This window comes from Pygoscelis adeliae, unplaced genomic scaffold (assembly GCF_000699105.1).
Source record: "Pygoscelis adeliae isolate BGI_AS28 unplaced genomic scaffold, ASM69910v1 Scaffold92, whole genome shotgun sequence".
Classification (NCBI taxonomy): Eukaryota; Metazoa; Chordata; class Aves; order Sphenisciformes; family Spheniscidae; genus Pygoscelis; species Pygoscelis adeliae.
In genome coordinates this window covers 366625-377249 of record NW_008824306.1, presented here as the reverse complement: position 1 = coordinate 377249, position 10625 = coordinate 366625, and the positions used below count along the sequence as shown (strand labels likewise).

General features: G+C 37.0%; 1 protein-coding gene across 2 annotated transcripts in view; it reads left to right on the top strand.

The window, feature by feature from the left end:
* Positions 1–2098: 2098 nt before the first annotated feature.
* The window catches only part of KDM6A (lysine (K)-specific demethylase 6A), a 122475-nt gene continuing 113948 nt past the window's right edge, over positions 2099–10625 (top strand). For both annotated transcript variants that reach the window (XM_009318884.1, XM_009318883.1), the window contains exon 1: positions 2099–2198. The gene's annotated coding sequence lies outside the window, so the exon portion shown is untranslated. The remainder of the gene's footprint in view (positions 2199–10625) is intronic.

Here is a 10625-nt window from a genome sequence, read left to right as displayed (position 1 = left end):
GTTCAGCAGATGAACCTGAATGTTGAGGATCGGTTCACACACATGTAGTAGTTTCAAAAAAACTCACTTTGGACTTGTGTGCTTTGCTTCTGCTTCCAGGGATCGTATTCTTTAGATTGAGAGTTGGCTGACTCCCAAGAGGTATTCATAGTGGTGGGAATAAAATTAAAGGAGTAGTAGCTTTGATTAACTGTCAACAGAATTCCAGCCCTTCCAGTGCAGTTTGCTAAGGCAAAACTCACAGCATGAATGAGCAATTCTGCAGCAGTTCTTTGATGTAGAGGCAAGTACACGTCTCAATTTAATGTCTGCAGAATGTGGCCGAATAGGTACAGTTTGAAATAAGTAATCTAAATGACTTTATTAAATCATTTTAATACCACGCATACACCTAATAGATTTAATATAGATGTTGCCCATTTTGCTGCCGTTTTGCAGCAGCATAGCTTTGTTTTTATCCATCAGAACTTTATTTCTGAAAATAGCCATAAAATATAAGGCTATTCTGAACTTGGAAGTAGGTGAAAGCATATGTAATACATCTCAAGCTTGGGATACAAACTGAGACCCACTCATCTGGTCACATATATGGCTTTGTGTCCATTGAGTACAGCGAGGCCTATTTTATTATGGCTTACCATTTAAGAAAATAATTTTTAAAATAGCATAGCAAGGTAAAAATGGCAAATTAAAATACAGATTAGATCAGTAATTTGGATTCTGGACAGGTGTTTTTAACTGCTTCTTAACATTTCCTCATTTTATTTTTGGCATTTCTCATTTCGATGATTAATACAAGTGTACACGAAGTAAATCATAAATATGGGCAAGACTACTAATTTAGTATTTGGACTTAAGTATTACAGGATAGATTGATCTTTTTTCCCCTTTTGAATTTCCAGTTTTAATAAAATGACTTAACAAAGGTTGTCATTTCAGATTAAGTATTAAGGTCTTCGATTACTGTAATACATTAAAATCAAGCAGTTCATAATTGTGACCAAATTTGAAACATAGCCAAACGGTGAGTTGGTGAAAGTCCTGGATTAATCAGCTAGAATTAGAATTTGTTGGAAGTCTGTCAAGCTTTTGAGAACTGTCAAAAGTCTACTGCTGGTGCAAAGGACCTTCCCTCCCGTTTAAGTTTATTCAGCTACTTCATTTTAATGGCTAGTATGTTCAAAATCAAGAAACTGGACGTTCAAAAAGTTGTGAAACCAATTTATTTATTCATTCATTCATTTATTCCCAAAGCGTAAATAGAGTCATGAGGTAAGAATATAACAGGTTAAAGATCATGACCATTATGGTGAATAGAATGTATCAGTTCAGTTTATTAAAAATGTGTGTTTGCAGCACAGAACATACTTTCATCGTGTGTGCTGCTTAAAAACTTATAGGGCAACTTTTCTCAAAGTACAAGTCTTTTCTAATTGGATTCATGTTTCTAACATTAGCTTTACTTAGTCTACAGTAACTGTGTACTAAGTAGAAGGTAGTAAACTGCATTTTATGACATGATAGAGGTATGCGAAAAGAATCATATCTTGGGAAATATACGCTAAGGTATATAAATCATTTAAGCAAGCATGTTGAGGTAGCGTGTTCTTCAGTTTAGCAAAACTAGTGAAACAACTGATAGAATGAAATGTGAATCCTTTAGAAAAAACAAACACAGAATGAGAATAAAATCAGAGGTTTCTTTCTTGCAGATTGGAAAGAATAAATAAAATCAATCTTTTTGCATTGCTTTTTTTTTTTTTATTAAGAATAGTTGTGTATGTTAGAGGTTTGTTTTGTGTTTGGGAAATTGAATGTTTCTGGAGTCCATAAATAAACCAGAGAAAACTTCTATTGTTCACTTGCTGTCAATTTGCGTTAGAATCGGTGAACTTCCAAATCTGTTCCGTCTTAGATATCACATTTCTTTGAAAAGTAATGCTAACTACAAGTTACTGTGAGTGTTGGTAGACTTCTTGCCTTGCAGAGTAACAAGAAACTTTGTTATTTCTCAGAAAGTGTACAGAAAATATATTATTTGCTTTAGTTAAATACAGAATTTTGAAAACCTTGTATTTCTTTTTCCCAGGCTGTTCGCTGCTATGAATCGCTAATTTTGAAAGCTGAAGGAAAGGTCGAGTCTGATTTCTTTTGTCAGTTAGGTCACTTCAACCTCTTATTGGAAGATTATCCAAAAGGTAAGGTTTTTTTAGTATTTCTGATAAATGTCATTGGGGGATTGTCATTTGATGTAGGTGACACAACAGAATGAAAAACATTTGGATAACACACTGTTGTCTTGGTTTGTACTATATTTCAAAGCCCATAACAGAATAAGACTGACGATATATTTATGAAAACAGTCGTAGTCTAACTTCTTGTTCTTCTTCCCCCCTTTTTTTAATTGAAAACAAAACAAAACAAAAAAACAAAACCCAAACCAAAACACTACTGGTTCAGGTATGAATATGAAGTTTATTTAGTTTATACAGTAGTACCACACTGCCTACTTCATTTTTCTGGTTCATTGTTACATGACTGTACAAACAGTTGAACCCATGCCTCTGAAGGTTTCCTATGGGGGGTGGGAGACACAGGTGCATAGGACGAGAGCCTTAGTGCTTTCATCTATGTCCACAATCTCAACACGTAAGGCTAGGCTGAAAGTGTTCATTCAAAAGCAAAAATCTGCAGTTAAAGTGTTTCAAGTTCTATTTTAAATACTGAGTGGAAGAATGGGTGTAGGGGTTGGGGGGGGGTGGTTTATGTGCGTGTGGTGTTTTGGTTTTTTGGGGGCTTTTGGTTTTTTTGGTCTCTGCTTTATTAGTCTTTGAAATTCCTTAAATGTTTTTTGCCATCATTGCAGCCAGTGAACATAGCACAAGTGTACAAAAGGTTCTTTGTTGCTTGTGGGTCAGTAGAGTGCTTTTTTGGTAGTGGTGTGGATTCCCAAAGATACTCTGCTGTGTTGCTGACGGAGACAGAGGGCTAGATCTTCAGCTTGTCCTGTTTCCACTTCATGTAATGCTGGGTGTCGGGCCCGGTGTCTGATAGCTGCCTTCCTTTCAGTAATTGTGGGAGGTGTGGATCAGTAGAAGGCCTTTTTGGATCTTACTCTACCTAGCTAATTAGAACAGGTCAGATTATTTAATTTCTTTCATGGGATGTCTTTTTTCGTTGTGGTTGCTTTTTAGTTTTAATACGAATGCAATTCTGTTTGACTTTGTGTAAGGAGACAAACAACACCCCCATCCCAAAAATGTCTACTCCCACCCCTTTTTCCAAACACACGAAAATACTGGTTTACAATTACCTTGGGACGTAGAAATAGGGACATTAATTATAACTGATAGTAGTTCAAAAGCACTGCTTAGTGATTCAGGCTAGCTGTGGACCATTTCATAACTGTGTCTGTGTCCGCTTGTTCACTATGTGCAACGTAAAAGTGTGAGTTAGGGTTCCTGGAAACCCACCTTGCCTTCATTTTTTAGGTGACAAATGTTTAGATTTGATGTTACTAGGGAGGAATTTGCAGTTACTTAAATTCAGTGTGTAAATTCAGAAGGTTTTGAGTGGTTGAGGCATCTGTCTCTTTCTGTTGAATAGATGGAGAGCTTGGGGACCTTAGTATACCCACAACTTATACCTACATCCCATCCAACTGGTGTAATACAACCACTGGTGTTTCCAGTTCCAGAGACATGGGAAAGCCTGAAGGGAACGTGGCAATATGCTGGCTATAGAATTTCCTGAAGAATGCTCTGATCTCATGTTTTGATTTTTACTTTATTTTATTTTACTTATTTTTTAAAGAAAATTCAACCACCCCCTCTGCAAACAACTTACACTGTTGTTTCCGATTAGCCTAATACAACTTGGTATGATGTGAGTGCAGTATGGCTTATTGGATGTATTTTACTTAGCAAAGACAGTGCAGGACTGTGGGCTGAACTGTATTAACTGCTGTTGAATTGATAACAGTTAAGAGTGACAGGACTAGACATTGCTGTGGATCAGAGGCAAGGTTTACTGATGGGGAGTCTGCTTTGTACTGTGTATATGGTTTTAAGAACAAGCATAAAAAATACAAATGATGGTTGAAAATACCAGTTCTCCAGAACTGTAAACAAGCATGAGCAGAACTGTGTGGGAAGAAACATTCAGGCATTAAAAACCTGAATTAAAATACTTAGTATTTTCTTAGGTGCCTGTTTAAAGTCACATCTCAGTCATGAAAGAACTCTCAAGAAGTGAAAAAACTTTGTTAGTAAGGAAGTATTTAAAAAAAAAAGTGTATCAGTATTTTCAAAGAAATGGGGTAGTAGTGAAAATAATACTGGAGGAATTTTAATTGATAGGAAAAGGGAAGTTAAAGGGATTTTTTTTTTTATTGTGAGGGACACATGTTCTTGTTCTCAGCAGTTGTTGAACTCCAGTACCAAAGACCATAAAAGTATTATGCACAATGCAAAAAGGCATAAGTGTTCTATAATTATTTTACTACTGTTACTTGAAAGAAACAGAATGCTGGTGTGTTGCATTATAATTTATTCCATTCTATAAATTCTGTTACTTTTAATTATCATGCGTTCTATTTGCAATCATAGTTAAATTTTAAATGCTTGGGAACTCGAAAGTAAAGGGAGTTCAGAAATGTTTTGATCTTGCTAATGTATATTTTATCCAATTTTTAAGCCCTGAAGTTCCAGAAGCATAAAATGCTGAAGCAGGATGATCTTCAGAACTATAAGTCTGTCTAGTCTGAAGTTAGTCTTGGACAAAGTTGAGGAGAAGTTGATGTGTTTAATAAATTGGATATAATTAATAAAATTCACAAGATAGCAGCATGACTGATGCCGCATATCTATTATTTATTTAATTAAATAGCTTTAATAAATGTGTACACCTTTGTATATAATGTGGAAAGGTGTGTCTTCCTTTATTAAAGGCAAATGTGATAGTGTTCTTTGTTTAAAAACGCTTGCAATATAGTTTGTGTGAAGCAGAACAAAATTGTTAGTTGATTGCAGAAGTATGATCAGTGATCAAGATGAAGCAATGCTCAGTTGATAGAGATCTGTTAGGTTTCATGTGTATAGTTTCTTCTGTTTTGATCTGTCTCATTTTTTCACAAGTACATTGACAAATGTGGATCATTCAGTTGGGTGTATTTGTTACGTGTTAGTATGTTCATGTAGCTAATACCTTCTTATAAATGTAGTAAAAAAGACGGTAGGTCATTTCTTTAGAAGAATTAGGACTCATACCCTGGAAAAGAGGGACCTTGAGAAAGATTCGTGGCAGGTTGCTGCATGTCATTATTGGAACTAACCAGGCAAATACTGCCCTTGCTGCACGTACGCAGAGAATATCAGTTGGGGCAGGCTACCTTTGAATGTGGAGTAAGTTGATAGCTGATGCCTTGCTGAAGTCTAAATACATCTGGCATATATATTTATATTTTTAAATGAAACCTGTAAATGTTGCAGTAATTTCCCTTGAAGTGCATTGTGTTTTCTGTCACTTGTAGCCACTGCAGTCCAGATTTAATATGCTTTTTTAATAAAAAAGAAGCAATTGTCTCCAACAAAAGTTGTGAGTTTACATCAGAAATTACTGGATAAGGTTCTTTCTCCTCTGTATTATATCTGAGGTTAGACTAGAGTATCACAGTGTTTTATCCTAGCGTTTAAAATATCTGAAACTGGTCTGCAGCTTGTAGTTTTCCCAAAATGCAGTATGTTTGAATCACTGTTGTTAGCTTAAGGGTTTTCTCTGCAGCCATAAAATTGAGTTGTCTTGTTAATTGCACTCTGCTACTGTTAGGAGAAGGTCCTAGGCAAGGTATCAACCTTTTTGCAGATTTTGAATACTGTGAGCCACTGACTTGTATTCAGGCGATTATAACCAGGGCAGATTGATTCAGCTTAGCAGTTACGTTCAAGGTGGTTTCTGTGCCCAGCTTTCATCGTCTTGAGCATGATTGGTCAGAATTTGGCTTCAGGATTTCCCAAAATGAGAACGTTTGCTCCTCCCGGTCAAAACTCTTCTGTTTCCTCAGTGGCATTTTCTTCACTCTAATCTGATGTCTTCCTCCTTTTTTTTTAGTGAGGCAGCTATTCCCCCGCTGTTTGATTGTTTCAGAGGTTTCCAAACCTGTTGTTCCCTGGGCATGTCTCTAGTGGCACCCCCTGTCTGCTGGTTGCTGCTCTCTGCTTGGTGCTGGCACAGCTGAACGTGCAGCTGTGGCGGGAACTGATCCAACTGCAAATAGTCTAGCAGAAAAAAGTGACACAATTGCCCCAGAATGTGAAACGTCAGCCTCAGGTTTTGCCAGAGGAGGTTGATGAGTTGTCATGTAAGCTTTTGGACGCTGGCAGCATTGTGAATCCAACTAGGACTCCATGGTATATATACCTGTGAACTTTGTTTGCTACCGCATTCCTTGGGAGGGCTGGGATTTTACCACAATTATTGTGCTGCTAGTCTTGGAGGAAACCGATGCTATATCAGTAGTTGGAGATTTTTGAATTTTTTTCCCGATGACTCTGGTTTCCGTAAGGAGTACAGAGTGTAGGCAGTGATCGTTAAGGTTTGGATTCTAGTTGAATGCTGTTTAATGAGCTCATGGACTCTGACATCATCTGTTTTCCTTAGGGATCTTTATATGTATTTTGTGGAAGGGTCATATATATTGGCTGTGTTCCAGCCTGTGACTTGGAGGACAGCTAACAGTTGCACAAGTGGAGAAATACTTTTATCATTTGCCTGCTTGAATTGCTGTTCTCTGAGCAAAATTCCTGGAAGTAGAAGTAGATAATGCAATTAATGAATGATTTGGGAAAAACACGCGATTATTCACATCACAGTTACTAAAGCACAATAAATACTGCACTAAAATAATTCTTACTGCTGTACTCAAGTGGTGATCATGGTTTTTATGTACTATGTCAGAACAGTTTTAATGATACTTATTTTGTTTGTAGATAGTGACTGCATTGTCAAAAGCACTAATATAAAAATATTTTAAGTAATTTATAAGATAGTGTTAATTAGTCCAAGGGCATTTTTTAGAAATTGTTAGGCTAAAATTTAAAACAAAACTGAAAAAAAAATACAGACTGTTTATTGAGGTGCTCATTTTAGCCAAAATTTAAACACTTTTTGATTGTTCTTGTGTAAAGTTGGTTCGTTGCAAGAACAACTCCCAGGTTCAACAATGTACGAGTTTTCCTTTGTACTTACAATTCCAGCTCTGTAGAGAATTTCTCTGCCATGGGTAATGTCTTAGTCTGTTAGGACTTTGAAGGAAAGTATTGTCATTAGGAAGCATTTCAATGCACTGTGTTCTGAGATACAGAGTAGTAGGAGTCATCTTACAAAATGCAAGAGAGAACATCCCAGCATAGATAGGATTGTGCTGGTTGCTGCGGGGGTGCTGCTGGGCTGTCTTTTACTGATAAGTCCTGAAGAACTAGAATGGGTTTTAAGTAGCATAGTGATCTGAATGAGTTGAGGAAGAGATGGTTGTTCTTCAAATAAGTGTGATTTTTAGGGTTAAGGTATTTTATTTTGTTGTTTGTAATTGTTAATAGCTGGCAGAAACTGGGTTGCTTCTATTTAGAGCTGTTTATTTCATCTTTAGGATGCTGCTGTTAAATTTTGGGTGGTTTAATTTCAGGTGGTTCAAAGCATTACATGAAATTCCTATAGAAGAAAGAATGTTGTCTTAAGCTTAGAACATTACAGTGTTCTTTATAAACTGTGGGGGACAACGACAGGGGTTTGCAGTAGAAGATTGTTGTTACAGAATATAGCTGGACCATGTTTTTTGACTGGTTGTCTGAAAATTTTCTTTTTGGGCAGTGTTCTAAATAAACAATTGTTAAAAGTCATTTTGCAGAATATGCTCTTTGAAGGATTTTTGAGTTTCATGTGATTCCATTGTGTTCCTTCACTGATACTCTCAATATTTTAAGACCTTTCATAGAGTTCATTATCTAAAGGATTTCTGTAACAGTAAACTATTCGTCAAACTCGACTATGTCTTACATGTTTAGTACTTCTTAGTCTCCTCTGCAACTCATAGTTGGACATGATCATGGAACAGTGGGCTTCTCACCACTTTGCTGCTGCATTATATTTCCAGATGAGGGTGTGTAGTTGTTAATAAAATTACTTAGAGGACTATTTGGTGATTTTTCTTTCTTAAATGTATGATTGTGTTGCCTTTGTGTGTCTGTTTTTGTTCTGTGTGGAAAGGAAGACATGCTTTAGGCTTCTTTGATCGTCTCTTTGGTACTTTCAGCACAAATCTCTGGAGGAAATGGAGAACAACCTCTTTCCTTGAGGCCTTGGAACAAGAGACCTGAGCTGCATTTTGCTGCTCTAGCTTCTACAACATTTTTTTTTTTTTTTTTTTTGGGTCATTGACTCATCCTTGGAATTTCCTCACCTTTTGATGTCTTCAATTTTATGGCCCAGCAGTGTTCATCTTGCTAGGATAAAACACTGTTGTGGATAAAACCTGCACTATGTAATAAGCTGTTTCCATAACCTGCATGTGTTTCCTAGGTGTTCAATGAACATTTATTTTTCCTGGAAGCATTGTCAGATTTAAAGCAACGCATGTGCCCTTTCCTTGCTTCCCTTGTGCAGTTCTTCAGCTAATTTTCAATCTTACTATTTGTTTTCACATCAGATAAGCACTAAGAAATGTTAGCGCTTGTTTAAAAACTAACATTAAAAAAAGAAATTTCTATTTAAGAAAACAAGTTTTGATTTACACAGAAGAATATGGAGCTTTGAGTTGTTTTAAAGTTCTCTTTTCAGGGGTATTTCATCAAATTAATGCTTGCTCTTAACTTTTTGAAGTTCAGCAAGCCAAAAATCTGTGTTAGTCACATTTAGCCTTGCAAGGTGCCACTAGATGGTGTCAGTATCTAGTTCACTTTTTCCTTCCTCAAGCACTAAATACACAAACTGCTCCATGTTTGCATCACTTTCAAAGGCCTCTTAAATTTTCAGGTATCATAAAGTAGGTTTGCTAGAGCAAATCATACAAATCACGCAGTCACAGAAGGATGGTTTTTGATTAGGTGTGCTAAAAACGACAGGTAGGTGGATATCGTTCACTCTAGACATTTTGCTCCCCATTTTCACCTCGCTTGTTTGTTTAGGTTATGTATTTAGACTCTGGGTATGAGGAGACATTGTCTGTCGTATTACTGAAACACGTAGTTTATAAAGTTTTACCATTTTCTTACGAAATTACGTAGATTAAAAAAAAATAGCATCCTGAAACCATATACATGGTAATTATGTAAAATCTATTTTGTATTCTCTATGTGAAATCAAGGAATCTGAAACAGGGGTGAATAAGAAACCCAGTATCATCCCTGTCCTGATTCTGAGGTGTCCCTTGACCCTAGTCATAGTAAGAGAGGAAGGCAAACTCTTAGGAGGCAAATAATAAAGGCTGTCAGTGTTAAAGTAATTGTAGATATTGCAAAGTGGGTAGTTCTGGGGGGCTGGAAAAACCTGTAAGAAGAGGAAACCGGTAGACTGTGACTGTATGAACCTGAGGGTCAGCTCTGCAGTAGGTGGCAGAGGCTTATAAGACAGATTCTGAAGCGAGCCTGAGCTGAGGAGGTTTCTTACTGTCCAGTAGTTTTAATCCTTTGGGTGGAAAGATGGTGCTTTTCTTAGGTAAACATTCTTTTATTCTCATCAAGCAATATAGCTGGTTGTGATTGATCTGAAAAGCTATGTATGTTTGGGGCATACACCACTCCCCCCCGCCCCCTTCCAGGGTAGGATGGTAAATGCTGTGTCTGCCACTCAGTAGGTTGTAGGGTTTTCAAGAGTCTGATCATAAGGATTACCTGTTAGGCAAATAATGTAAATTGCCAGGTTTTGGAGAGAGATGTTAATAGGAAGAGTGTAAGCTGAATCAATAAGTAATGATATACTGAGCAGAAGGATGGAGATAGGTAACTGAGCACCTTTTTTAGGAATTCTTGAGTCACTTGTCCAATATTGTTTTAGTTGTCTGAGTGTGGTCTCTCAGCTTTGTGCTTTTAAGAGAGTTTTCTGTGGGTGACTAGATCATTTTACGAATATAGTTGAGACTGAAACAAGAAACGTTGTCCTACTGTTGACGCTCAGTAGGAGCGTCAACTTCTTTCTGAGTCCAGACATGCATTTTCTAGATGCTCAGGAGTATTTTGCATGCTGAAAACAGGAAGTGTCTATGTATTTGGCCTCCAACAATCCATAGGTTTAAGAATTTTAGTGGCAAACTTTTAGATCGGAAAAGCTCAATAGTAAGTTCCTAATCAGAAGATTGTCTGCAGAATTCTGCTGTGCCCAAGAGTGATTTCAAAGCACTCATTTCATTATGTTTAAAGAAGGACATCTTAACTGAAACGAGATAATTCACTTGTATCTGTAAAAATGAGAGTTGACCCTATGTTGAAAGAGGGGCAGTAGTTCATAGAAATTTTTTTCTGACAAAAATTGTCTCACCTTAATGACCAGTCTTGGATGAAAAGTAAAGGTGCAGATGACATTGCAGCCTGCGGCCTTTAGTGTTCTGTGCCGCCACCCCCCCACACCACACCTAC